The sequence below is a fragment of the Oryctolagus cuniculus genome, chromosome 17 (assembly GCF_051225735.1).
Source record: "Oryctolagus cuniculus isolate XC-2025 breed Fujian yellow rabbit chromosome 17, ASM5122573v1, whole genome shotgun sequence".
NCBI lineage: Eukaryota > Metazoa > Chordata > Mammalia > Lagomorpha > Leporidae > Oryctolagus > Oryctolagus cuniculus.
In genome coordinates this window covers 57,853,721-57,878,941 of record NC_142883.1, presented here as the reverse complement: position 1 = coordinate 57,878,941, position 25,221 = coordinate 57,853,721, and positions in this window count along the sequence as shown.

The following is a 25,221-nucleotide window of genomic DNA, read 5'->3' as shown; positions in this document are numbered from 1 at the left end:
GGGAGTATAGGGGGAGGCTGAAGAGGAGTAGGGGGAAAAGGAAGAAGAGGAGGAGGAGGGGGAAGAGAAAGTACTTGTTTTCTTGTCATCTGAGCTTTAGGCTTCCTTGGCCAAAGGCAGTACAGATACTGGCTGCACTTAGCTTTGTTTGTAATGTTAGGGAAGAGTGGGTCAATTCCAAAACCCTTTGTTTACCCCTGGTGATGGGGCTTGGTGTAACTGTGCCGATGGGGAGAAGGGACTGGAGGCTGGCCCAGTTTGACGGGCAATGGAGGCAGAACGAACTGGGATCCCACCTGAAGATCTCCCATGGGGGCAGCTTGGTGGCATACTGGAACCCCAGCTGAAGCTAAGAGACTCAGGTACCCATGGGTAGTGTAGGGACATGGACCATCAAGCATCAGAAAATACTCTAAGGAGTATTTTCTCAGACTAAATTCCTCAGTGTTTTTGTGGATGTGATAAGCCCAGTAGAAGGGTGAGTGGAGACAGAAAGTCTTAATTACTACTGATATTGAGCTCCGAGTCAACGTTGGTATGTGAGGGCTAAGAGGTAGATTCTAATTTGATTAATCAAAATTAAGAAATACTAAATTTACTTACCTTGACTATCATGATAAAATTCATGACTATCATATTTCAGAATCCTTGATGGTACATTAGCATCCTGTATCTGACTTCCAAGTTGAAAGTAGTTTTGGTTTCTATAGCCACCTTATAATTATTAAGAGAGCTGTCTTTTGAATCTGACAGATTTGAGTTTGGATAATGACTATACTTTTTAAGATTTAATTATTGGCTGGTGCCGCGGCTCAATAGGCTAATCCTCCGCCTGTGGCGCCGGCACACCGGGTTCTAGTCCTGGTTGGGGCGCTGGATTCTGTCCCGGTTGCTCCTCTTCCAGGCCAGCTCTCTGCTGTGGCTAGGGAGTGCAGTGGAGGATGGCCCAAGTCCTTGGGCCCTGCACCCCATGGGATCCAGGAGAAGCACCTGGCTCCTGGCTTCCTGGCACCGGCCGCAGCGAGCCGGCTGCGGCAGCCATTGGAGGGTGAACCAATGGCAAAAGGAAGACCTTTTTCTCTCTCTCTCTCTCACTGTCCACTCTGCCTGTCAAAAAAAAAAAAAAAAGGATTTAATTATTTATTTGAAAGCACTCTAATATGGGATTCAGGTATTGCAAGCCATGATCTAACAGGCTACACCACAATGCCAGCCCCTACTCACAGGTTCCAAGAGGAAGGGGCATGCCAGGCTATGGATGAGGTCATGGACGATACACAGTGTAACACTGGGTTCAGTCATGGGCCACATGGAAGCTGTGAGCAGAGCTCTTATGGTGGTTCTGCTGGAAGGGACTGGTGAGGCATGGTAGGGCTTAGGATTGGCTTATTTGAATAATCCCAGAAGCTCTGGGACCAAGGACCATGCCTTGTGGTCCTGGAGTGAGTAGAGCAGATAGATAGTGAACTGTGAGAGCCTAATAGAGGAGGTGGCTGGTGTGTGGGCTCTGGGTGGGTGGTTTGTATTAGAGAAACACACGCATGTATGAGTAGTTTACTATCTCTAGGGACTGGATAACTCTGAGAAGGTTAGTCCCTCTAGGGTCAACAAGACCTCAGATGTCAAAACATCAGAATGCAGAAAATGAAAGACAGGGTTAATTTCTATAACATTGTCTCTGGGCCTCACCACCAGCTGGCTCCTTTGGTCTGAAATGAGGCTCATTAACATGCCAGCTCACAGGTGACTTGGAGGCTGCTGTTTTGTAGTCCTGACTGTAAGTAGTGCTGCTGTTATGAACAGAGAGGAGCGTTGCTGATAGTCCAGAAGATGTACTGTACTTGTGAGTAGATGAGGTCTGTTCTCAACAGCTCCCAACTTCTACAGATAGCAGAGGGAAGCATTTGGCCCTGGGCCCAGATTGAATTGTCTTTAAATATAGAGAAATCAAAGGCAAATGAAGCATGTTGACAGTCTTAGCAGAACTCAAAACCATGGATCCTCCCCTAACCATCCAAGAGCACTTACAAGGTAGTAGAAATTCATCAGTTAAACCATTTCAGAGAACTTTACTTACCAAAGGTATAGGCTAGGTGCTGTGGGATTAAATTTTTTATTTTCTTCAAGCATAACACAAACCACAAGTGTACAGTTAGACGTCTCTTCAAAAACATAAGGCAGGTAACACAACTCAGTCAAGAAGCAGGATCACAAGCCTAAGAGAAGGTCCCCTCATCTCCCCTCCCAGTTGGTGGGCCCCAATAATGCTGATTCCTATCACCATATATTAGTTCTGCCTGGTTTTGAACTTTATGTGAATTATATCTTTTGGTCCTTTAGGTCTCTTCATTCATTCCACATTGCTTAGAAAACAGTGGTTCATATTCACTGCTCTGTAATACTAGACTGTGTGGACAAATCAGCTTATCCGTCCTACTGGTGATGGATGCTTCGGTCATTTCCATTTGGCGCAGTGCTCTGGTCATTCATGTACATTGGCTGTACATACTGTTGTGTATATACATAGGTGTAGAATTTGTGAGTCAGCGGAACTGATATTTAGCCAAAGAGGTTTCCAAAGTGGTTATGCCAATTTTTGTTCATACCAGCAAGGAATGAGATTTCCAATTGCTCCACTTTCTTGTAAACACTTAGTTGCAGCTGGATTTTTCTTTTTCTTTTTTAGAAGATTTATTTATTTATTTGAAAGACAGACTTACACAGAGAGAAGGACACACACACAGAGCAAGAGATAGAGATAGATGATAGATAGATCGATCGATCGATCGATAGATAGATCTGCTAGTTCACTCCCCAAAGGACCACAATAGCCAATAGCCAGAAATGGGCCAGGCCAAAGTCAGGAGCCAGGAGCTTCATCTGGATCTCCCACATGTATGCAGGGGTTCAAAGCATTGGGCCATTGTCCACTACTTTCTCAGGCATATTATCAGGGATCCGGATCCGAAGTGAGGTAGGCAAGACTCCAACAAGCATCCATATAAGAAGCCAGCATTGCAGGTGGTGTCCCATCCTGCTATACTAGAATGCCAGTCCTAACAGCTGGCTTTTTCATTCTAACCATCCTGGTGGGTGTGTAGTGACACTACATCATGATTTGAATGTGTGCAGGTAGGGAATATGGGCAAGGAGAATGGCATAAAATAATTTGGAGACAGGGAAGTGGAAACTGTATTTAGGGCAGGTTAACTAGAGTAAAATGTTTCTGTTGATGAGAAATGGCACTGGACATCTCAGCTGCAATGAGAGGATAATGGGCCATAAGTGCTCTCCTCCCAACATGGGCAGGGCTCATGCAACATTTGAAGCAGGATGCGACACACAGGAGTTAACAGAAGATGGTGAGCATTGGACAAGACATTTAGAAACTGCCAACAGAGTGTGTGTATTCACTGGAAATGTGATTAGTAAACTTTATGTGCTGGAAACCTTGTTAACCAGGTACTGTGGCTGTCGAGACGAGTGAATCATGATCCTTTCTCTCGTAGAAACCACAGGTATTGGGGAGAGAGGAGGAAGGTAAAGAATATGGCATTGTGTTAAGTACCGCAGCAGAGACCCACATATCCTGTGTCTTTGCTCTGGACTCAAGGATAGGCGTTCACCAGTTTGGTCTTCTAAGGGCTGTGGAATTCTTCATCAGGAGCTGGCATTGAATGTGAGTCCTGATAAATGAGTGGTGGCTCATTAGGAAAGTAATGAAGAGAAGCATGAGCAAAGCTTTGAAGATATGCAAGACGGCGATCCGAGCAGCCATCAAAGGACTCCGAAGAGGGGGTGGCTGCCGTCCTCTTGGAAGGCTATTGCTGCAGCACGGGCATTGTGATATCAGATAGACAGCAGAAGAAATGAAAGGAGAGCGACAGATGTGACTTCCAATAAAATATGGCTCCGCGCTCTTGCAGGGCAAGCATCTTCATTTCTGGAGCGCTGCAAAAGTACTTAAGGTGATGATTTTGTTCTGCTAGGGTGGGCCCGGCCCGAAGGTAATTTTTCAAAAGCAGCTGCTCTAAGTGTTAGTTAAATGGCGCCAAGGGATTCACTGGACACAGGTGTCATGTTCAATCTTATTCATCTATCAATAAAGCCAGACTCCAAGCGCCGGTTGGATGGCAGCACAGCACCTTGGAGACAGGAGTTTTATTAACAGATGCACCTCGCAGCTTCAGGCTGGGGCCGAGCTGCGGCAACTTCAAAGGTGCCCTGAAGCTCTCGGTCATGACTTCGTTTCTCCATCAGTCAGCTAGGGCACCTGGCTGGAGAAGTCAAGCGGTATGTCACGTACGTACAAGGGGCTTCAAAATGTTTGTGGAAAAATAGAATGAAAAGGTAAGGTGGTCTCAGTGCAAAGAAATCGGGAATCCGGGCATCTAAGTGGCCTTCAGAAAGTTCATGGAAAATGCATGTTATGAAAAAGCTTTGCATGGGTTTTAAAATGGTTTATAGCAAAATAAACATCTTGTAATTCAATTTTCCACGAGCTTCTCCAAGTGCCCTTATGCATCATTTTCTTCTCGGTATTTTGATTATCTTCCTACAAAATACACTCTTTTAGATCATTTTTTTGAATGGTTAATAGATGCAGATGGTACAACATTTTAAAAGGTACAGTGGGGCTGGGAGTGAGAAATGGGTTTCCCTCTTATCGTAGTCCCTTGCCTGGCCGACTTTTTCTTCCCAGGGTTAAACACTACTTCTCATTTCTCATATATCATTTCAAAGATGCTCTGTGTAATTGCAACAATTAAAAGCATATCCCTTTTTTCTTTTTTCCTTTTTACAAGCATAACAGTAGCACATTTTATACCTTGTTCCCTACCTTGTCCAGGTTGAACATGCCTACTTTGAAAATCTTAAACTTAAGGTGCTCCAAAATTTGAAAATTTGACTGCCAACATCCTGCCCTGTAAGTGGGAAATTGCATACCTGACCATATGTGAGAGTCTCAACCAAAACTCAGGTGGACTGAAAACACTGTGTGAAATTACCTTCAGGCTATATGTATAGGTATACAGGAAACACAAATATGCTTCATGTTTAGGCTTGGACCCCATCTGCATAGACAGATGTCCCCAAATCCAAAAAAGGTCCCAAGTCTGGGACACCTCTGGTTCCAAGCATTTTGGATAAAGGATACACAGTCTGTATGTGTCTTGGATATAATTTCATACCACTTCTGTGGGGAGCAATCCGGACTGGACTAAGTTACTGGAATTAAGAGTTATTCTATGCATCTGCTCTCCCACAATATGGCGCTGGGAGAGAAGTAAACAGCTTCCGCACAGCTGCCTCTCACCAACTTGACAAGCTGCAGAAGCTGCTCCTGATTGGAGGAGAGCGGCGTGCTCGGCGTGTGGGCAGCCGAGTTAGGATTGGCAGAGGAGGACTATAAAGGAGGAGAGAGACGGCATGCACCAGGAACATCTAAGGGGAACATCTAGCTGAAGGAACACCTGTGCAGCCCCCGAGAAGAGCCGGCCGGCGGTGTGCCGCTCCCCTGCGGAAGTGGGGAATGCGGCCAGGGGGAACTGCCCTTCCACGGAGGTGGAAGGGATAGTAGCCAACCCGGGAAGAACCAGCAGCAAACCCGGGGAGGGCCGAGCAGACGAAAAGAACAGCGCAGGGTCTTGTGTCGTTCCTCCACAAAGAGGGGGAGCGACACACTTCCTTCCTTTGAAAGCCTTCATTCATTCAATCAGACTCCTGTGGATGGACCTTTCCTAACTTTTGCTTGCTGACTTTTTACTATCACAGACAATGCTTCCATGACTGTCCTTATTTAATGCTTCAACTTATTTATGATGAATTTCTAGAAATAGAACTGCTGGGACAAAAATATGAATAGTTATGATTTAGAGAGATTTAGCAAATTATCTTCCATAGAGTTGTGTACCAACCAAACACTGACTCAAAAATTGCTTTGTGCTGCTTCTTTGTCATTAACTCCTCTTTCAACCTCCAATGCTGGCCATCATTTATTGGTTTCTTTATTCCTATAATCTTATCTTTTCATGAATGTTATATAAATGGAACCAGTGTATACCATTTGATTCTGATTTCTTTAATGTAGTAATATACATTTAAGATGAATTGATATTGTTGAAGAGCTCAACAGTGCATTCTTTTTAAAAATAATCTATCCAATGGGGCCAGAGTTGTGGCATAGTAGATAAAGCCACAGCCTGCAATGTCAGCATCCCATAAGGTTTCTGATAGTGTCCTGGCTGCTCCACTTCCTATCCAGCTCTTGGCTAATGGCTTGGGAAAAGCAGCATAAGATGGCCTAAGTGCTTGTGTTCCTGCACCCAAGTTGAAGACCTGGATGGAACTCCTGGTCCTGGCTTCAGCCTGGCCCAGCCCTGACTGTGGCAGCCCTCTGGAGACTGAATCAGTGGATGGAGGATCTCTCTCTCTCTCTGTCTCTGTCTCTCCCTGTCTCTATGTAGCTCTTTCAAATAACTAAATCATCTTTTTAAAAAATAGCTTATCTATTGAATGTTAATAGATATTCAGTAAAGTGTATGCATTTAAATTGTCCAATTGAATCTAAATATTCATCCATAAAATCTTTACCACAATCAAGATAATAAGCATAGTCATCCCAACAAAAAGGCTTTTTTGTGTGTCTGCTCTTCTCATGCCTGTCTTTATTTCTCCTGATCCTAAGCCACCACTGATCTGATTTCTGTCCCTGTAGATAAATTTATGTTTTCTAGAACTTTATTAGAATAGATCTATTTTTGTGTAGTTTCATTGACTCATCAAAATTATTTTGAGATTCATCCACAGGACAGTGTGATTCACTTGTTCATTCCTTTTTATTGCAGAGTAATAGTCCATTGGATAGATACAACTCAGTTTGGTTATCCATTTACTCATTAATGGACATTTAGATTATTTCCGGGTTTTGGCTATTATAAAGTGCCTTTGATCATTCATATGCCAAGATTTTTCCTGACTACAAACTCATTTCTCTTGGGCACATGCCTAGAAGCAGAATGGTTGGATCATGTTTTGTTATATGCTGACCTTTCTAAGAAACTGCTGGGGAGCAAGTTTTAGTCTAGTGGTGAAGACACTGACCTCCCACACTGAAGTGCCTTGATTCAATTCCTAGCTCTGACTCCTGACTCCTTTCCTCCTAATTCATCCCATTTGTGATGGCTTATGTAATTAAGTTCCAGCCACCTGGGTCACGTTCCTGGCTCCTGGCTCCAGCTTCAGCCCAATTCCACTCATTGCTGGCATTAGGGGTGTGAACCTGTAGATGGGAGCGCTCTCTCTCTCTCTCTCTCTCTCTCTCCTCTCTCGGGCTCTCTCAATCTCTCTCTCTCTCTCTCTGGCTCTCTCAATTAAACTAAAATAAGAGAAACTACCAAGTTATTGTGGTGATTGTCTTACTTTATTGCCATATCAGCAATGCATACAGGTTTTAGTTTCTCATTACTATTACCCGTAATTGGTATGACCAATATTTTAACATTTTAGCCATTCTAAATGGATACACAGTGGTGTTTTATTGTGTGTAATTTGCATTTCCTTAATGACTACTGAGGTTGAACATCTTTTCATTCATTTATTTGCTGTCTTTGAGATATCTAATATATTTGAGTACAAGTCTATTGTCAGATTCATGACTTCCAAATATTTTCTTCTAGTCTGTGGCACATCTTTTCATTTTCTTAACAGTATTGTTTGAACAGCAGAAGTTTTTAATTCTAATGAAATCCAATTTATGAGTTTCTTTTTTATGTATCGTTCTTCTTTTATATGGAAGAAATCTGTCCCTAACTCAAAATCACAGAAGTTTTCTCCCATGTTTTCTTCAGATGTCTTATAGTTTTGAGTTTACACTGGTTTTTCTAGGTTAAGTTTAGAGATAGTTTAGACTAAATATTTTATTTAAGTTGATTTTTTGTGGTAAAGACTCTCCACTGTAATGCTTTTGAAGCTTTGTCTAAATTCGGTTGTCCATCTATTTCTGGGTCCATTTTTGGGTTCTCTACTTGTTAAATTAACCTATTTGTTTATCTCTACAAAAATTACACATTGTCTTGGTTACTGTAGCTTATAGTCATTTTTTTCTTTTTTTTCTTTTTTCCCAAACAAACCTTTTATTTAAGGAGTACAAATTTTGTAACTACAATATTAGGAATATACTGATTCTTCCCACCATACCTGCCCTCTTACCCCTACTCTCACCCCACCTCCTCTTCCTCTCCCATTCCCAGTCCCATTCTCCATTAAGATTCATTTTCAATTAACTTTATACACAGAAGACCAACTTTATACTAAGTAAAGATTTCAAAAATTTGCACACACAGACACACACACACAAAACTGCTTGAGAACAAGTTTTACAGTTAATTCTCATAAGACAACTTATTGAGGACAGAGGTCTAGCATGGGAAGTAAGTGCCCAGTGACTGTTGTTGTTGATTTAACAATTAGCACTATCACGTATGATGCTAGTGATCACTCGAGGCTCTTGACATGAGCTGCCAAGGCTATAGAAGCCTTTTGAACCCAAAATCTCTGTCAGTATTTAGACAAGCAAAGTGGAAGTTCTCTCCTCCTTTCAGAGAAAAGTACATCCTTCTTTGATGGCCCCTTCTTTCCCCTGGGGTCTTACTCACAGAGATCCTTTATGTAGGACATTTTTTTTTTTTTTTTGCCATAGTGTCTTGGCTTTCTATGCCTGAAAAGCTTTCATGGGCTTTTCAGCCAGACCAGAATGCCTTAAGGGCTGATTCTGAGGTCAGAGTTACAGTAATTTTTAAAATCAGGTTGTGTAAATCCTCCAAGTTTGTTCTTATTTTGTAAAGATTACTTTGGCTATTCTAGTTCTTTTCCATTTCCATATGAATCTTAGAATCAATTTGTTAATTTTTACAAAAATACCTTTTGGGATGGACATTTCTTAGAATCAGTGATCACTGAGTGCTGAATTTGCTTCTTAACATTTTTTAACAAATGAATGAATGTGTATATCTCTCCATTCATGTATATCTTTGTAGTCTCTGAAAAAGTGTTGTCATTTTCAGTGGTCTTTCACATCCTTGTCAAATGTATACTTAAGCATTTCGTATTGTTGATGCTATTACAAGTTATATTTTTGGTTAAAATTTCTGATCATTCATTGCTGGTATCTAAAAATACAATGAATATTTTATCTTGCTCTTTTATCCTGCATTATTGCTAAACTCATTGGTTCTAGTAGGGTGTGTGTGTGATTCCATCAAATTATTTACATTGGAAGTTATGTCCTCAGTAAATAAAGACAGTTTTATGCTTTTTTTCTGAATCAGAAGCCTTTAATTTCCTGTACTTGATTTTTAATTGTATAGAAATGGGGAGAACAGACATCTTTGCATTGTTCTTGGTTCAAAGGAGTAAATACTTCATTTTTTTTTTAACCATCAACTATGTTAGCTGTAGGCTTTTATGTTCTCTGTTTTTTGTTAAAGTCAAGAGTAAGATTGGGACAGTTCCCTCTATTCCTAGTTTGCTAAGAGTTTTTCTTTCCTTTTTAAGATCAGGAGTTGATTTTGGCCAAATACTTTTCAATGTTTACAGAGATTATTCTTACTTGGTTATTAATATGCAAGCAAGAAGGCAATGGAGAAAAAAATCAACTTCAGTTCTACCCCCAGCAAAAAATATCTTTGAAAAATGATGATGACACTAAAGTATTGTCAGACACACAAATACTGGAATAGTTTCTTGCCTACAGTTCATTACCATTGGAAAAATGAGAGGAAGTTCTTCAGGCGGAAGGAAAATGATACCGGGGAAATATGGATCTACACAAGGGAAGGAAGAGCACGGGAAATGGTCAGGATAAGATATTTTCTTACTATTTAAATATGTTTCAGAGATAATTGCTTAAATAAATAAAAATACTAAGCAGGAAGCGTGGGGTCCATAGCGTATGTAGAATTGAAGTAGATGAAAATGCTAGCATAGAAGTTGGAGGGAAGAAGTGGGAATATTCTCCAGGGAGGTTCCTCTACTGTCCATGCATACTGTAGTGCAATGCAGCTCCAGCATTTGACAGCTGCACCATGCCAAGTGAAAATGGTGCACTGTAGATCTGGAAACAGCCACTAAAATAACCCAACTGACATAGTTAAAATGGATTCATGAGCAGATACTCAAGGAATCCAAAACAAGACAGGGGACGAGATTGTCTGCAGGGAAAGAAAGTATTCTGGACGAAGAGAAAACAAACAGGCAGGTGCCAGTTTCAGACATGACCACATCAACAGCATGGTCCATGTCAGGGTCCCTCATAAGCGTCTGCTACTCTTCCAGCCGTCCAGGTGGTTCTTTCTCCAGGCCAAGCTAGCTTCCTCACACGCATCCACTGATCAGGTGGTCAGTGCTCCCCTGAATACCACAAGAGAAGTCTCTGCAGCTATCCTTCCAACCCACTGTGTCCTGGGGACTGTGCCCACCTTGGTCTCCGTGAGTGCCTGCTTCTCTCTCTTCAGCTCAGGGACTTTGTCGGACTCCACCCAAGTTCAAGGCAGTGCGTTTTGCCGCCCACAGGGCTTGCCTCATTCATCTCCTGTCTTTCAGGGATCCTTGTTCTTTGTTGCTTGGTGTCCAGCGTCTTGCTACCTGTTTGTCTCATATGGGAGGGAGAATCTAGTCTCTTTTAGGACCTCTTTGTCAGAAGAAGAAATCCAAGCATTGCTTTTCATTGCTGAGGAGAATCCATTGCACCTGTTGTGCCCTGAGTTATTAGAGGTCTATGTTGTTTCCAGGTTTTTGTAAATTCTGAATAAGGTTTCTATAAACATTTGCATATGGCTTTGTATGGAAACATTTTTTATAAAAGATTTATTTATTCATTTGAAATTCAGAGTGACAGAGAGGAAGAAAAAGAGAGAGAATCTTCCATTCGCTGGTTCACTCCTCAAATGGCTGTAACAGCCAGGACTGGACCAGGCCAAAGACAGAAGACAAGAACTCTGGGCCGGCGCCGTGGCTCACTTGGCTAATCCTCCACCTGCGGCACTGGCACCCTGGATTCTAGCCCCAGTTGGGGCACCAGATTCTGTCCCGGTTGCTCCTCTTCCAGTCCAGCTCTCTGCTGTGGCCCAGGAGGGCAGCGGAGGATGGCCCAGGTGCTTGGGTCCCTGCACCTGCATGGGAGACTGGGAGGAAGTACCTGGCTCCTGGCTTTGGATTGCAGCGGCCATTAGGGGAGTGAACCAACCGAAGGAAGACCTTTCTCTCTGTCTCTCTCTCACTGTCTATTACTCTTTCTCTGTCTCTCTCTCACTGTCTAACTCTGCCTGTCAAAAAAAAAAAAAAAAAAAAAAAAAAAAACCTCTGTCTGGGTCTCCCATGTGGTTGGCAGGGACCTAAGTGCTTGGACCATCATTTCTGCATTCTCACACACATTTGAAGGAAGCTGGATCAGAAGCAGCACAGCCAAGACACAAATCAGCACTATGGTATGGTATGCTGGCATCGCAAGGGGCAGTTTCACCTGCTGCTTCACAACATAGGTTCTGGAATGTATGTTTTGGATCAGTAGGAAAAATACCTAGAAATGGTGTGAAGCAGGTCTATTTAATTTTGTAAGAAATCGTCAAACTGTTTCCTAGAGTACTGTGCACTTGGCTTTCCCACCGGACACCTCTGAGGGCCCCATTCTCTGTATCCTTGTCCGCAGTTGGTTGGTTGGTTGTTTTTTCAATCATTCTAATAGATAATGGAATTTCCACTTCCTGAAGGACTAATGATGTTGAACATCATTTAGTGTGCTTACTTGTCATCTGCATGTCTTCTTTGGTGAAATGTCTATTTATGACTTAAGCTTATTTTAAAAAAATTGCATTGTCTGTTTTATTCTTTTTTAAAAAATTATTTGAGAGGGAGAAAGAGGAAGAGAGCTCTCATCTGTTTCATTCCTCAAATGCCTGAAGTGGCTAAGGCTGGGCTAAGCTGATGCTAGGAGTTGGGACCCCAATCCAGGTCTCCTGCATGGGTGGTAGCGACTCAACTACTTGAGCCATCACATGCTACCAACCCAGAGTATGCATTAACAGAAGGCTGGAATCTGGGGTGGAGTCAGACCTCAACCCCAAGTACTCTGACATAGAATGTAGGCACTGCAGCAAGCTTCTTAACCACCAGGCCAAATGCCACCTTTGTCTCCTTGTTTATTTTATTTTTTTGACAGGCAGAGTTAGACAGTGAGAGAGAGAGAGAGAGAGAGAGAGAGAGAGAGAAAGGGAGAGACAGAGAAAGGTCTTCCTTCCGTTGGTTCACCCCCCAAATGGCCGCTACTGCCGGCGCGCTGCGTGGATCCGAAGCCAGGAGCCAGGTGCTTCCTCCTGGTCTCCCACGCAGGTGCAGGGCCCAAGCACTTGGGCCATCCTCCACTGCCTTCCAGGGCCACAGCAGAGAGCTGGCCTGGAAGAGGGGCAACCGGGACAGAATCCGGCGCCCATATGGGATGCCAGCGCTGCAGGTGGAGGATTAACCAAGTGAGCCACGGCACCGGCCCACCTTTGCTTTCTTATTCTTCTCAGTTCTGAGTATTCTTAATATAAGGGTACTTCAAAAAGTTCATGGAAAAATGGAATTAAAAGAAAAATTTACCTTGTTGCAAAAATCTTTGGCCTGTATCCATCTTTTCATCCATAACTTTTTTCATAATATACATTTGCCATGAACTCTTTGAAGACCTCCCATACAAATACACATCTTTAATCAGATTTTAGTCACAACGTTTTCTCCTAGTTTATGGCTCGGCTTAAGTCATTTAAAAACCTTTTAAAGAAGGATTTCATTTGTTGAAAAGACAAAGTTAAAAATGCAACTGTATTAGTGTCCCAACACCACTTATTGACCAACAGAAAAAAATAATTTTAAGCATAGTAATTTTTGCCCTCGCTTAATTTATATTTGCCTTACTGAGTAAAACTTGAAGGTGCATTTATTAGAGTGCAAGACAGAGCTTCCATTCCCTGGCTCACTCCCCAAGTGGCCACAACAGCTAGGGCTGGGCCAAGCTGAAGCAAGGAGCCCGAGACCCTATGCAGGTCTCCCACATTGGTAGCAGGGACCCAGGCATTGGGACCATCATCTACTGATTTCCCAGATGTATTAGCAAGGAGATGGATGAAAACAGAGCCAGTGGGACTTGAACCAGTCTCTGGTATAGGATGTGGGCATCCAAATTAGTGGCTTATCCCATTGTGCCACAACGCCAGCCCCCTCACTGATTTCTGCAGGCTTGGTGTCCTCAGAGGCAAATGTTCAACTTTGACTACAAACTTTACAAAATTCAGTCATATTTTCTGTTAATAACTCTCCTCAGGAGCTGTAGTTTCATCTCTCTTTGTTCATGTATTCTTGTATTTTTTTTTCCACTGATGGTACTCACACAGCTTAGGACTAGGAAATGCAGATGCAAGCAGAATGGGAGAGAGGGTGCCAAGAGGAAAGAGATTATACATTTTCTGAAGTAGAAATATTAGCACATGGTTTATTTTAGAAATTCCACCAAAACAAAATGTGTTGATTAGTAGACATGCAGTAATAGTTAATTACTTCAGATACAACATTCAAAATACTTAGGGAGCATTGGAATCACACCAGTCAGTCAACTAAACTGACCATCATATGAAGTGAGATATAGAGTTAAAATAAGTTTTGAGGAAAATGTCAATCCTAGTAACTTTATTTAACTATTTATTTCACTTATTTCAGAGAGAGGGAGAGAGAGAGAGAGAATCTTTCATCTACTGGTTCAACCCCCAAATGGCTGCAGCAGCCGGGGCTGGGCCATGCTGAAACCAGGAGCCTAGAATCCCATCCAGACCTGCCACACAGGTATCAGGAAGCCAACACTTGAGCTGTTGTCTGCTGCCCCATGCCTGCCCCAGGGTTATCAAGAAGCTGGGATTGGCCAGCACCACAGTTCACTAGGCTAATCCTCCACCTGCGGCGCTGGTACCCCGGGTTCTAGTCCCAGTTGTGGCGCCAGATTCTGTCCTGATTGCTCCCCTTCCAGTCCAGCTCTCTGCTGTGGCCCGGGAAGGCAGTGGAGGATGGCCCAGATCCTTGGGCCTTGTACCCGCATGGGAGACCAGGAGGAAGCACCTGGCTCCTGGCTTTGGATCGGCACAGCGCACCAGCCGTAACAGCCATTTGGGGGGTGAACCAACAGAAAAGGAAGACCTTTCTGTCTGTCTCTCTCTCTCACACCGTCTAACTCTGCCTGTCAAAAAAAAAAAAAAAAAAAAAAAAAAGGAGCTGGGATCAGGACCAGAACAGGGACTTGAACCCAGGCGCTCTGATGTGCAATGCAGGCAGAGCAAGTGGCATCTTAACCACTGTGCCAAAAAAGCTGACCCTCTCCCCAGCATCCTTTATCCCACCATTTTATTATGAAAATTTCCAATTGTACAAAACGTTGTTAAAACTACACAATGTGTACCCAGGTACCTACTACCTAGATTCTACAGTTAGCCTTTTTTTTTTTTATTAACTATCCATTTATCCATTCTGTTCCTCGTCTATCAATTCATCTTACTTTCTGATGCACTTCAAAGCTAGTTGGTTTTTGAAAATTGCAGTATTTTATCAAGAAGAAATTTTTTGATTATATGATGAAGTGACATATATACATTAAAAAAATCAGCTTGCTAAATCTTGCTAAGGTTCCCAAACCTGCAGCATTTTCCAAGCACTCACACACAAACACACATCCCAAGATCCCTGAATCCCACCCCTGGGTATGATGGTTGTGGATCTGGGGTCGAGCTACAATATCCGAATCACCCCTGTGTCCCTCCTGCTCCTAGCGCCACATGTACATGAGTGATCAGCTAAGGCTTTGGTTCAAACCGAGTTGGAAAGAGTCTGTTAAAAAGAGCAGATGTGGAGGAGGCCCGTGACACGTCTCAATGACAGCAGTCTGGGCAGGCTGAGAGATGCCGATATTCTAGAATATTCTTTGATGAAGGCAAGGCCCACTCCGATGGGGCTGCAGTCAGCTGAGCGCTCCCATACAACCCTTCCCAAAGCTCATTGCCAGAGGCACCCGCTGGGAAGAATGCTAAAAAAGCTGCTGGGTCCTCACAAAGGGATTCTAATTTGGAAGCTCTGGATGGAGGCCTGGGGGCTGTGCAGATGCTCTGGTGTGCACTCGTCCAGAACCTAGATTTAGGAATCGCTCCAGAAAGAAAGGAGCTTGAAGATTAACCAAAAAGCCAGTTAAAAAAAGGTCAGTTGAGTCATGATAAGTTTCAGAACAAGCCAAGTGATATTAGAGTGTGGGGGGGGGGGGGCGGTAGATGGTTCAGGGAGAGGGAAGGGGTGCCCTACTTAAGTCTCAGCTATGTCTGTGCTAGGATTTCCCCCTGTCTGGGTAACATTTGGGAGAGGCCCCCAGACATTCATTAGCTTACAGTGCAATGATGATGAGTGTGGTTCTGCACGAAGCCCTTGTGTGGCAGAAGGCAGTGTTGGGCTCTGACCCCGGAGGTTGTCTGGAAACCAGCGAGGAGGAGGTATGCGAGTGAATGCTGAGAGAATGATCAGGCTAATATCTGCAAAGAAACATTTCTTTGTTGGTCGTAAGACAGAGCAAGGTGCAACAGGAGGGGAGACGCTTACAGCAAGCTGATATGAGGCTCCTGGAGGACAGGGCCTTGGCATTCTGCATTGGCTGGGATGCAGAGTGAGAGATGGCAGGTCCCAGCAGCAGCCGGTGTCAAGGCTCAGAGGGCACCGTGGTGCCACAGGACATGATGAACGCCAGCGTATCTGGGGAAGAAAGAGAAGCCGCCATTTATTTGGGAAGCCAGAGTCAGCATGGTTTTCCTTGGGAACACACAGAAATAATTCATGGTTGGGGGTGTGGTGGGATTTTCCTGGGATGAATGTCGTCAGTGGCAAAGTTTAAGTAGGGTCAGCAAAATCTAACCTACACAGGTGTGGGATTTTTAAAAAAATATTTATTTGTTTGAAGGGCAGAGTGACAGAGAATGGTTGGGGGAGGGAGAGAGAGGGAGGGAGGGAGGGAGAGAGAGAGAGGGAGGAAGGGAGAGAGAGAGAGAGAGAGAGAGAGAGAGAGAGACCTTCCATCTGCTGGTTCACTCCTCAAATGCCTGCACCAACAAAGGGCTGGGTCAGGCTGAAGCCAGGAGCCTGGAACTCCATCTGGGTCTCCCATGTGGATGGCAAGAACCCAAGTGTTTGGGCCATCTTCTGTTGCTTTCCCAGGTGCATTAGCAGGGAGCTGGATGAGAAGCATTAGGACTGGAACTGGCACTGGCACTCTCACATGGGATGCCAGCATTATAGGCTGTTGTTTAACCTGCTGTGCCACAGTACTGGCTTCAGATTTGTATATTTTGAAATATAACTTTATCTGTTTATTTTAGTAGCAGAGAGGAGGGAGGGAGGGAGGGAGGGAGGGAGGGAGGGAGGGAGGGAGGAAGGGAGAGAGAGAGAGAACTCCCATCTTCTGATTCACTCATTCCTCCAATGTCCACACAACCAGTTCTGCAGTTCCCTGTAGGTAGCAGGGACCTAACTACTTGAGCAATCCCCAGGGTGTGTATTAGCAAGAAGTTGGAGTCAGGAGCCAGAGCTGGGAATCAAACCCATATACTCTGATCTGGGATGTGGGCATTTTAACCAGCACCTTTAAGTTCTGTGCCAAATGCCTGCCCTGGGTATTAATGGATTTAAATACCAATTACTTGTCCTGTGAAGCTAGGAACTTACGAAGAAGGCAATAAGAAATCAGAACCCAAAGAAATTGATGAGGCATTTTATTAAGGGAGGGAAGAACAAATGCTTCATAAAGTCGTGTTTGCCCTAATAGATACTGCTTGGTGCATTTTCCTCTAATTAAAAGTTATTTTTCTAATTTAAACTTGATAGGAACCTTTCTAGACCACAGGCAGGAGTGCTCTCCTGGCACCTGTGTTGTTCTGCACTTTTGACTTTTCTCTTGCTCTGACTTGGCTTTTATTTTTTAAGATGAGGAATTGTGGGACGGATGCTGTGGCACTGAGGGCTAATCTGCCTTCTGCAGCACCCGCATTGCATATGGGTGCCGGTTCAAGTCCCAGCTGCTCCACTTCCAATCCCTGCTAATGTGCCTGAGAAAGCAATGGAAGATGGTCTAAGTTCTTGGGCCCCTGCACCCACGTGGGAGACATGGGTGAAGCTCCTGGCTCCTGGCTTCAGCCTGGCCCAACCCTGGCCATTATGGCCATCTGGGGAGTGAACCAGCTGATGGAAGATCTCTCTCTGCCTCTCCCTCTCTTTCTGTAACTCTGGCTTTCAAAATTAATTAATTAATCAATCAATCTTTAAAAACAGTTGAGAAATTTTGTCATTTAAAAAAATCATTTATTTGTTTATTTGAGATGGAGAGGGAGAGAGAGAGGAGAGAGAGAGAGAGAAATTCTACCCACTGGTTCATTTCCCAAATGTCTGTAATAGCCAGGGCTGAGCCAGGCCAGAACCAGGAGCCAGGAGCTCAGCCCAGGTCTCCCATGTGGAGTGCAGAGACCCAACTACTTGAGCCATCATCTGCTACCTACCAGGGGGCACCTATTAGCAGGATTCAGGAATCAGGAGCAGGGGCAGGACTCAAAGCCAGCCAAGCACTCCCTTAAGGGACACAAGTGTCCCAAGAGGCATCATAACCACTGCACCAAACATCTGCCTCTGATGTGGCTTTACTAATTGCATTTCAGTAGCTTTTCGTGGTTCCTTCTACTCTGATGCCTTACAGAATTGTATGAGGTTACCTCAAAAGTGCGTGGAAAATCGAATTAAAAGATAAGTTTAGTTGGTGCCAAAAAAAATTTGAAACCCATGCATAGTTTTTGTCATAATGCACATTTTCCATTTTGCCTTTCTATTTGAAAGGCAGACTGACAGAGAGGAAGACAGAGAGAGAAAGAGAGCGAGAGCGAGAGCGAGAGAGAGAGAGACATCTTCCAGCCAATGGTTCATTCTCCAAATGGCCGTAATGGTCAGGGTTGGGCCAGGTTGAAACCTGGAGCCAGGAACTCCATCTGGGTCTCTCACTGGGTGACAGGGACCCAAGCATTTGGGCCATCTAGGTGCACTATTGGGAAGCTGGATCTGAGGCAGATCCGGGACTCGAACTGGGGCTCTGAGAGGGGATGCTGGCATGGCAGGTGGCAGCTTAACCCACTGTGTCACAATGCTGGCTCCCCAGGAGCTTTTTTTTTTTTTTTTATATTTTTGACAGGCAGAGTGGACAGTGAGAGAGAGACAGAGAGAAAGGTCTTCCTTTGCCATTGGTTCACCCTCCAATGGCCGCCGCTGCAGCCGGCGCACCGCGCTGATCCGATGGCAGGAGCCAGGATCCAGGTGCTTTTTTTCCTGGTCTCCCATGGGGTGCAGGGCCCAAGCACCTGGGCCATCCTCCACTGCACTCCCTGGCCATAGCAGAGAGCTGGCCTGGAAGAGGGGCAACCGGGACAGAATCCGGCGCCCCAACCGGGACTAGAACCCGGTGTGCCGGCGCCGCAAGGTGGAGGATTAGCCTATTGAGCCACGGCGCCGGCTCCCCAGGAGCTTTTTAAAGTCCTTCTCTGACACAGAGAAGTGAATTATTTGAAGTGAGTTTTCAGGATTGAATGGGAGCTGTGGTGTAGATACTTGTTCCCCTCAGCCACCTGGGGAGCTTGAAAACCCTCCGTGCAGGTGGCATTCCCCAAGCCGGGACAGGAAGAACCAACAGACACTGGCGATGGCCCCATTCTTCCCCACAAAGGCCTGCACCCCTGGCTGTGACATTAACCTAACAGGCAGCTTTTGGCAAAGGGTCTGCTGGGTGTTTTCAGTATTCCTGCAGGGAGTCCGAGTGTCAATTTTTGGAATACTGAGGAGCAAAAAGAACTCCAGGATCCTGGGCACTGAAATTCCTGCGTCTGGGTTATGGTGAACTCAGGACTTGGTGAGGAACCATTCCTCTCTGATCTGTGCACTTCGGGCACACACAGGTGGCTGGGGCGAGCTTTGTGTGTGTACCCCGTTGTAGGCCAGCAGGTGATCTTTGTGAGGGTGCTGATAAAGAGGGATGACGGGTGAGACTAGAGACCCCTCTGCAGAATGCCTCGGGGTAGGGGGCTTGAATGAAAGCTTAATGGAGGGCGAGTTCTTGCAACATCAGGGATGTAAATAATTTACTTTACTCCTTCATTCAGCAGGGTGAGGGCAGGAAAGATTAATGGGCAGTTTAAAAGAAAGTCCAGTGAAAACCTTTGCCGCCCTCGAGTCATGCAAGCGAGAGCCGGCGTAATCTAAACAAAAGGGGCTGCTCACCCATTTGGGCAGCGCTGGGAGACCACACAGTGGCTGAGAATCGCCCATCAGCAAGGGTCCCGCTCTTTATAGCTCATTTGTTTCCATTTCTAGTGAAAGAGGAGATGCTCTTGCCGAGGTTAAGTCGGCCAGTTATTCGTTATAAACTTTCAGAAAGGAATGGGTTTGAAGCCAGCTTTAAGTGTTCCAGTGACAAATATTTAACGTCGCCTCCGAGATTTATGGCACTTCTGTTCCCCCTTTGAAAGCTTTTAGTTCAGTGGCAAAGGTTACGGGGGCTCGCCCGGCAGAAAGGAGGGTCCCTCTGCTGTTGTTCTGTCATCCCAGCGCTGGCGGCAGCGTATTCCAGAGTCCAGAATAGTCACCCTCGAGGCCGACATCGTCATTTGTCCTGCAGCTGTGAGAATTCTTGGAGAGGGAGCTGAGGCTCGGGCGCGATCTTGGCACCTGAGCCGTCAGCCTCTCACACCTCCAAGGCTGTCGTGCAGGGCGGGGAGTGCGGGAGGGCTGATCCCAGGCTGTGCTCACAGCCACAGGACTAGAGAGCACGGCTGGCCCAGGTGTTATGTACTTGCTGTCAGTCACGGGCACCCTGGCTGGAGCACCTGCCGGGCTGGGCTCCCTGTGCTAGAATAATCCAAACGGTGAGGCTCCATTGTTGATGGCCCAGGGGGACAGCCTTCTGCGGATGTCTATTCTCTGATGGTGTGAACCCTCGTTGGCTTGGTCTCAGGAAATGAAGCGCACTGGGAGTGTGCCCCTGCTGTTTCTCACGGGAGGCGGACTACTGCACTGGGCCGCCACTTGCAGAGTTCTGCTGCTGCTGCCCATTGTGAAGCCATAGCTGTCAGCTGCTGGTGACCACACTGCTACCTGCTGGCCTTGAGGTGGGGGGTGGGGTGGGGACATAGGCCTTCCCTGCAGATGGCACAAAGACAGGACTGGAATTCTCATGGAGACTTTACCAGAAGACTGATCCTCACTCATAAGAGCTCTAGATCCATGATTGGAACAACTCCTCCTCCTCCTCCTCTTCTTCTCCCTCTCCTCTTCCTTCCCCCTCTCCTCCTCCTTCCCCCTCTCCTCCTCCTCCTCCTTCTCCATCTCCTTCTTCTTCTTCTTAAGATTTGTGTTCCTCTTTTTTTAGATGTATATATTTGTTTCAAAATGATACAGAGAGAGAAAGAGAGACAGAGATCTTCCATCTGCTAGGTTACTCCCCCAGATGGCCTCAATGGCCAGACCCGGGCCAGGTCGAAGCCAGGAGACCGGAGCTTCTTCCAGGTCTCCCACGTGGATGGCAGGGGCCCAAGCACCTGGCCTGTCCTCTGCTGCTTTTCCAGGGACATCAGCAGGGAGCTGGATCAGAAGTGGGGCAGCTGGGACATGAACAAGGGCCTATATGGGATGCTGGCACCGCAGGCTGGGGATTAACCTGCTGTACCACAGCGCCAGCCCCTCTCCTGGCCTCCAAGAACACCCTAGGAATCTGCTGAACCAGCAGTCACATGGAGCCAGAGCAGAGCCCAAATTCCTTGGTAAAAAGGAACCATGTCTTTAAATCGATGGTCTGCACCCTGGAAAGCCAGCCACTGCTAGAACACAGGCCAGGACTCTGTGATGCAAAAAGATAAGATCTCTAGAGGAGACCCTAACATGCAATCCTGGCTGCAAACCACTGACCTAAGGAAAAGTGCAGCAAACATACAGGCCTGTTAACACATACACAGTTGGCCCATTCAGCTAGCCATGATCAAAAATATTTGAAACAATTTCAAAATTCTGTCTGTGCTGAACATGGCTGCTTTCCGGGTAATATTGTTGGTGTTAAAGTGATTCATTCCATCTCTTTTGTCTCCCGTTTTTAAATGGTATACAGAATTCACATGTCATTTTCTTACCTTATTCGTGTTTTGTCTGCTCTGAGTTTGTCCTCTTCTTTTCCTCCTTTTGAACTAGATTTTCACGCTATATTTATTTTCATCCCAGTTTTCAGTGGCCCATTGTTGGAGAATGGGAGCGAGGGAGAAGCCAGCTGGGGAGAAGTTCAACCCTTACCTGGGAACTTGAGCTCATCTCTGCTTCCTAAAACCATCTCTAAGACCAGCAGGGCACTTTCTACTCAGTGGGTTTTCATTCCAGCTTAGGCAGTGCCTTGGACACTGGCAGGCCTTAATGTAACGACCCTTCTCCTTTCTGGGGAGGTTTGTTATCTGTAAATTTATAGTATGTTATGTACCACGAGAAGCACAGTTTACCATTGAATACTCACAACAACCCATTCAAATAGTACTATGATTATGCTATGTTCTGGATGAGGAAGCTGAGATTGAAGGGAGTTCTATCCGACTCTTCTGCTCTGTTGATCTGTTACCCAGCTCCACCATTTAAACTGTTTTGCTCAATACAAACAAGAAAGCAGGAAGTCAAAATAGCATTGCTTGCAGATGATATGGTTCTTTTTTTTAAAAAAGATGTCTTTATTTGAAAGAGTTACACACACACACACATACACACACACAAACAGAAAGAGGAAGAGAGAGAGAGACAGGCAGTCAGAGGTCTTCCATCCACTGGTTCACTCTCCAGAAGGCTGCAATGACTGGCATAGGACCAGACCAAAGCCAGGAGCCAGGAACTTCTTCCCATGTGGGTAGTAGGGGCTCAAGTACTTTGGTCAATTTCTGCTGATTTTCCTAGGCCATTAGCGTGGAACTGGATTAGAAGTGGAACAGCCAGGACACAAACTAGTGCCCATATGGGAGTCTGGCTTTGCAGGTGGCAGCTTTATCCACTACGCCACGATGCTGGCCCCAGACATGATTCCATATAGACAGAGACCTAAAGACTCCACCAAGACACTATTAGAGTGACAAGTAGATTTAGTAAAGTTGGAGCATAAAAATTAACACATAAAAGTCAGTAGCATTAGCAGTTTTATATACAAATAGCAAACTCACCAAGAGAGAAATTATGTGTCATCTCATTCACAATACTACAAAAAACTTTAGAATAAATTTAACCAACATAGGAAGAAGACACAAAAAAGAGAAGGACCTGCCAACTTCATGGATTGGAAGAACTAACATTTTTAAATGTCCATATATACAAACCAATTTACAGATTCAACCTGATCATCATCAAAGTACCCATTGGTACATTCTTCACAGCGCTAAAATTTCATGCCCGTGCTGGCACTGTGGCACAATAGATTAAGCTACCACCTGCAATGCTGGCATCCTGTATGAGTGCCAGTTTGAGTTTCAGCTGCTCTACTTCCAATCCAGCTTCCTGCTAACGCAGCTGGAAAGGCAGCAGAAGATGGCCCAGGTATTTGGGCCTCTGCCACCCACCTGGGAAATTCTGATGCAGTTCCTGGTTCCTGGCTTTGGCCTGGCCCAGACTTGGCCATTGTGGCCATTTGAGGAGTGAACCAGTAGATGGATGATCTCTCTCTCTCTTGCTCTTGCTCTCTCTGTCTCTCTCTCCCCTTCCCTCCCCCACCCATAACTCTGACTTTCAAATAAATACATTCATTTTTAAAATATTTATTTGAAAGTCAGAGTTACACAGAGAGAGAAGGAGAGGCAGAGAGAGAGGTCTTCCATCTGCTAGTTCACTCCCCAGTTGGCCACAGTGGTCGGAGCTATGTCATTCCAAAGCCAGGAGCCAGGAGCTTCTTCCAGGTCTTCCCACATGGGTGCAGGGGCCCAATGACTTGTGCCATCCTCTACGGCTTTCTCAGGCCATAGCAGAGAGCTGGATCAGAAGTGGAGCAGCCGGGACTCAAAGTGGCACCCACATGGGAAGCCGGCACTGCAGGCAGTGACTTTACCTGCTACGCCACAGCGCTGGCCACTAAATGCATCTTTTTAAAAAACAAAGCCCATGAGAGTATTTCAGGCATGGAAATCCAAGACACTTTGGCAACAACAACAACAAAAAAAGTGACCTAAATGAAAGATCTCCGCGAGTGACATCCCAGTGGAAAGAACAGGTCATCAAAGAAGGAGGTACCTTTCTCTGAAGGGAGGAGAGAACTTCCACTCTAACTACAACCTTGTCTAAATATGATCAGAGTCGGTGAACTCAAAAGGCTTCCATAGCCTTGGCAACTCATGATAAGAGCCTAGGGAGATTACTGATGACATAAACAAGAGTGTCAATTTGTTAAGTCAACAAGAGGAGTCACTGTGCACTTACTCCTCATGTAGGATCTCTGTCCTTAATGTGCTGTACAGTGTGATTTAATGCTATAACTAGTACTCAAACAGTATTTTTCACTTTGTGTTTCTATGTGGGTGCAAACTGTTGAAATCTTTACTTAATATATGCTAAAGTGATCTTCTGTATATAAAGAGAATTGAAAATGAATCTTGATGTGAATGGAAGGGGAGAGGGAGCGGGAAAGGGAAGGGTTGCGGGTGGGAGGGAAGTCATTGTGTGTGGGGGGGAGCCATTGTAATCCATAAGCTGTACTTTGTAAATTTATATTCATTAAATAAAAGTTAAAAAAAAGAAAAAACAAACAAAGACACAAGATATTAATATATAGGACAGAGATATTGTAACCCAAATAGCGTGGTACTCTCATAAAACCAGACAAAGGACTAATAGAATAGAGATCTCAGAAATTAATCTGCCCATCGCAGCCAACTGATCTTTGACAAGGTTAGCACAAACATACACTGAAGAAAGTACAGCCTCCTCAGTAAGTGGAGCCAGGGAAGCTGGACATCCATGTGCACAAGACCGAATCTTGTCCCAGGTCTCACACTGTACAAAAATCAACTCCAAATGGGTCGCCAGTCTGAATGCTCAACCTGAACCTATGGAACTGCTAGAAGGAAACACAGGGGAAACATTTCGAGGTACTTGGATAGGCAAAGATTCATGGACAATTATTCAGCCATAAACAAGAACAAAATCATTATATTTACAGCAAAAATGTATTGAACTAGAGATCGTTATGTTTTGTAAAGTAATTCAGACATAAAAAGACAAACACCATATGTTCTCTGTCATATGTGGAAGTTTAGAAGGTAGCCAATTTGAAAAAATAAATAAATGTTGTAGCATATATATATATATATCAATAAACTACTGCAACATGGAAACATATTGTGATATCCCTATATCCAAAGATGGAATGGAAAATGGTTATGATGTCAAAACTCTGCATGTATTTCAAATTTTTTGTGGCAAAGTATATTTATCTTTCGATTTCATTTGCCATGAACCATTGTAAGTGCCCTCACATATGTTGTTATATAATATACATAGATATGTTATAAATATATATAATACAATGTATATAACTTAATACATATGGCAGTTTCCTTCCCCTGTTAAATTTTTTATGTCTATTTTTGTGCTTTTATAGTTTTGGAGTGAACTCTAGTAACAGTGGTCTGTCAAAATCCTTCGGCATTTTTATTGCAACTACATGAACTTACAGGACAGTTTGGGAATCAGCAGTCAGTATTACAATCAAGCACACAGCATGTCTCTCCATTTGGTCAGTTAACCTCAAATGTATTGTGTACCAATCTTAAAATGTCTAAGTATTCAATATTTGTTGTTCTGGTGAAAACAAGGGTAACCTTTCCCTTTCTATTTTCTGATTGTTCTATAATGTGTACGTGGTAACACCAACATGTATATGAATTTAATGTTATTATTTAATAGTAGTGATTATTCTAATAATTACTCAGTTGCCTCTCTTGAGTTTTCCCAGAGGCCAATCCTATTATTTCTACTACTTTTCTGTCTTCCTTTTCAACATGTACAATTTTGTTTTTAATTTTTAAAGGTAGAGTTATGGACAGTGAGAGGGAGAGACAGAGAGAAAGGTCT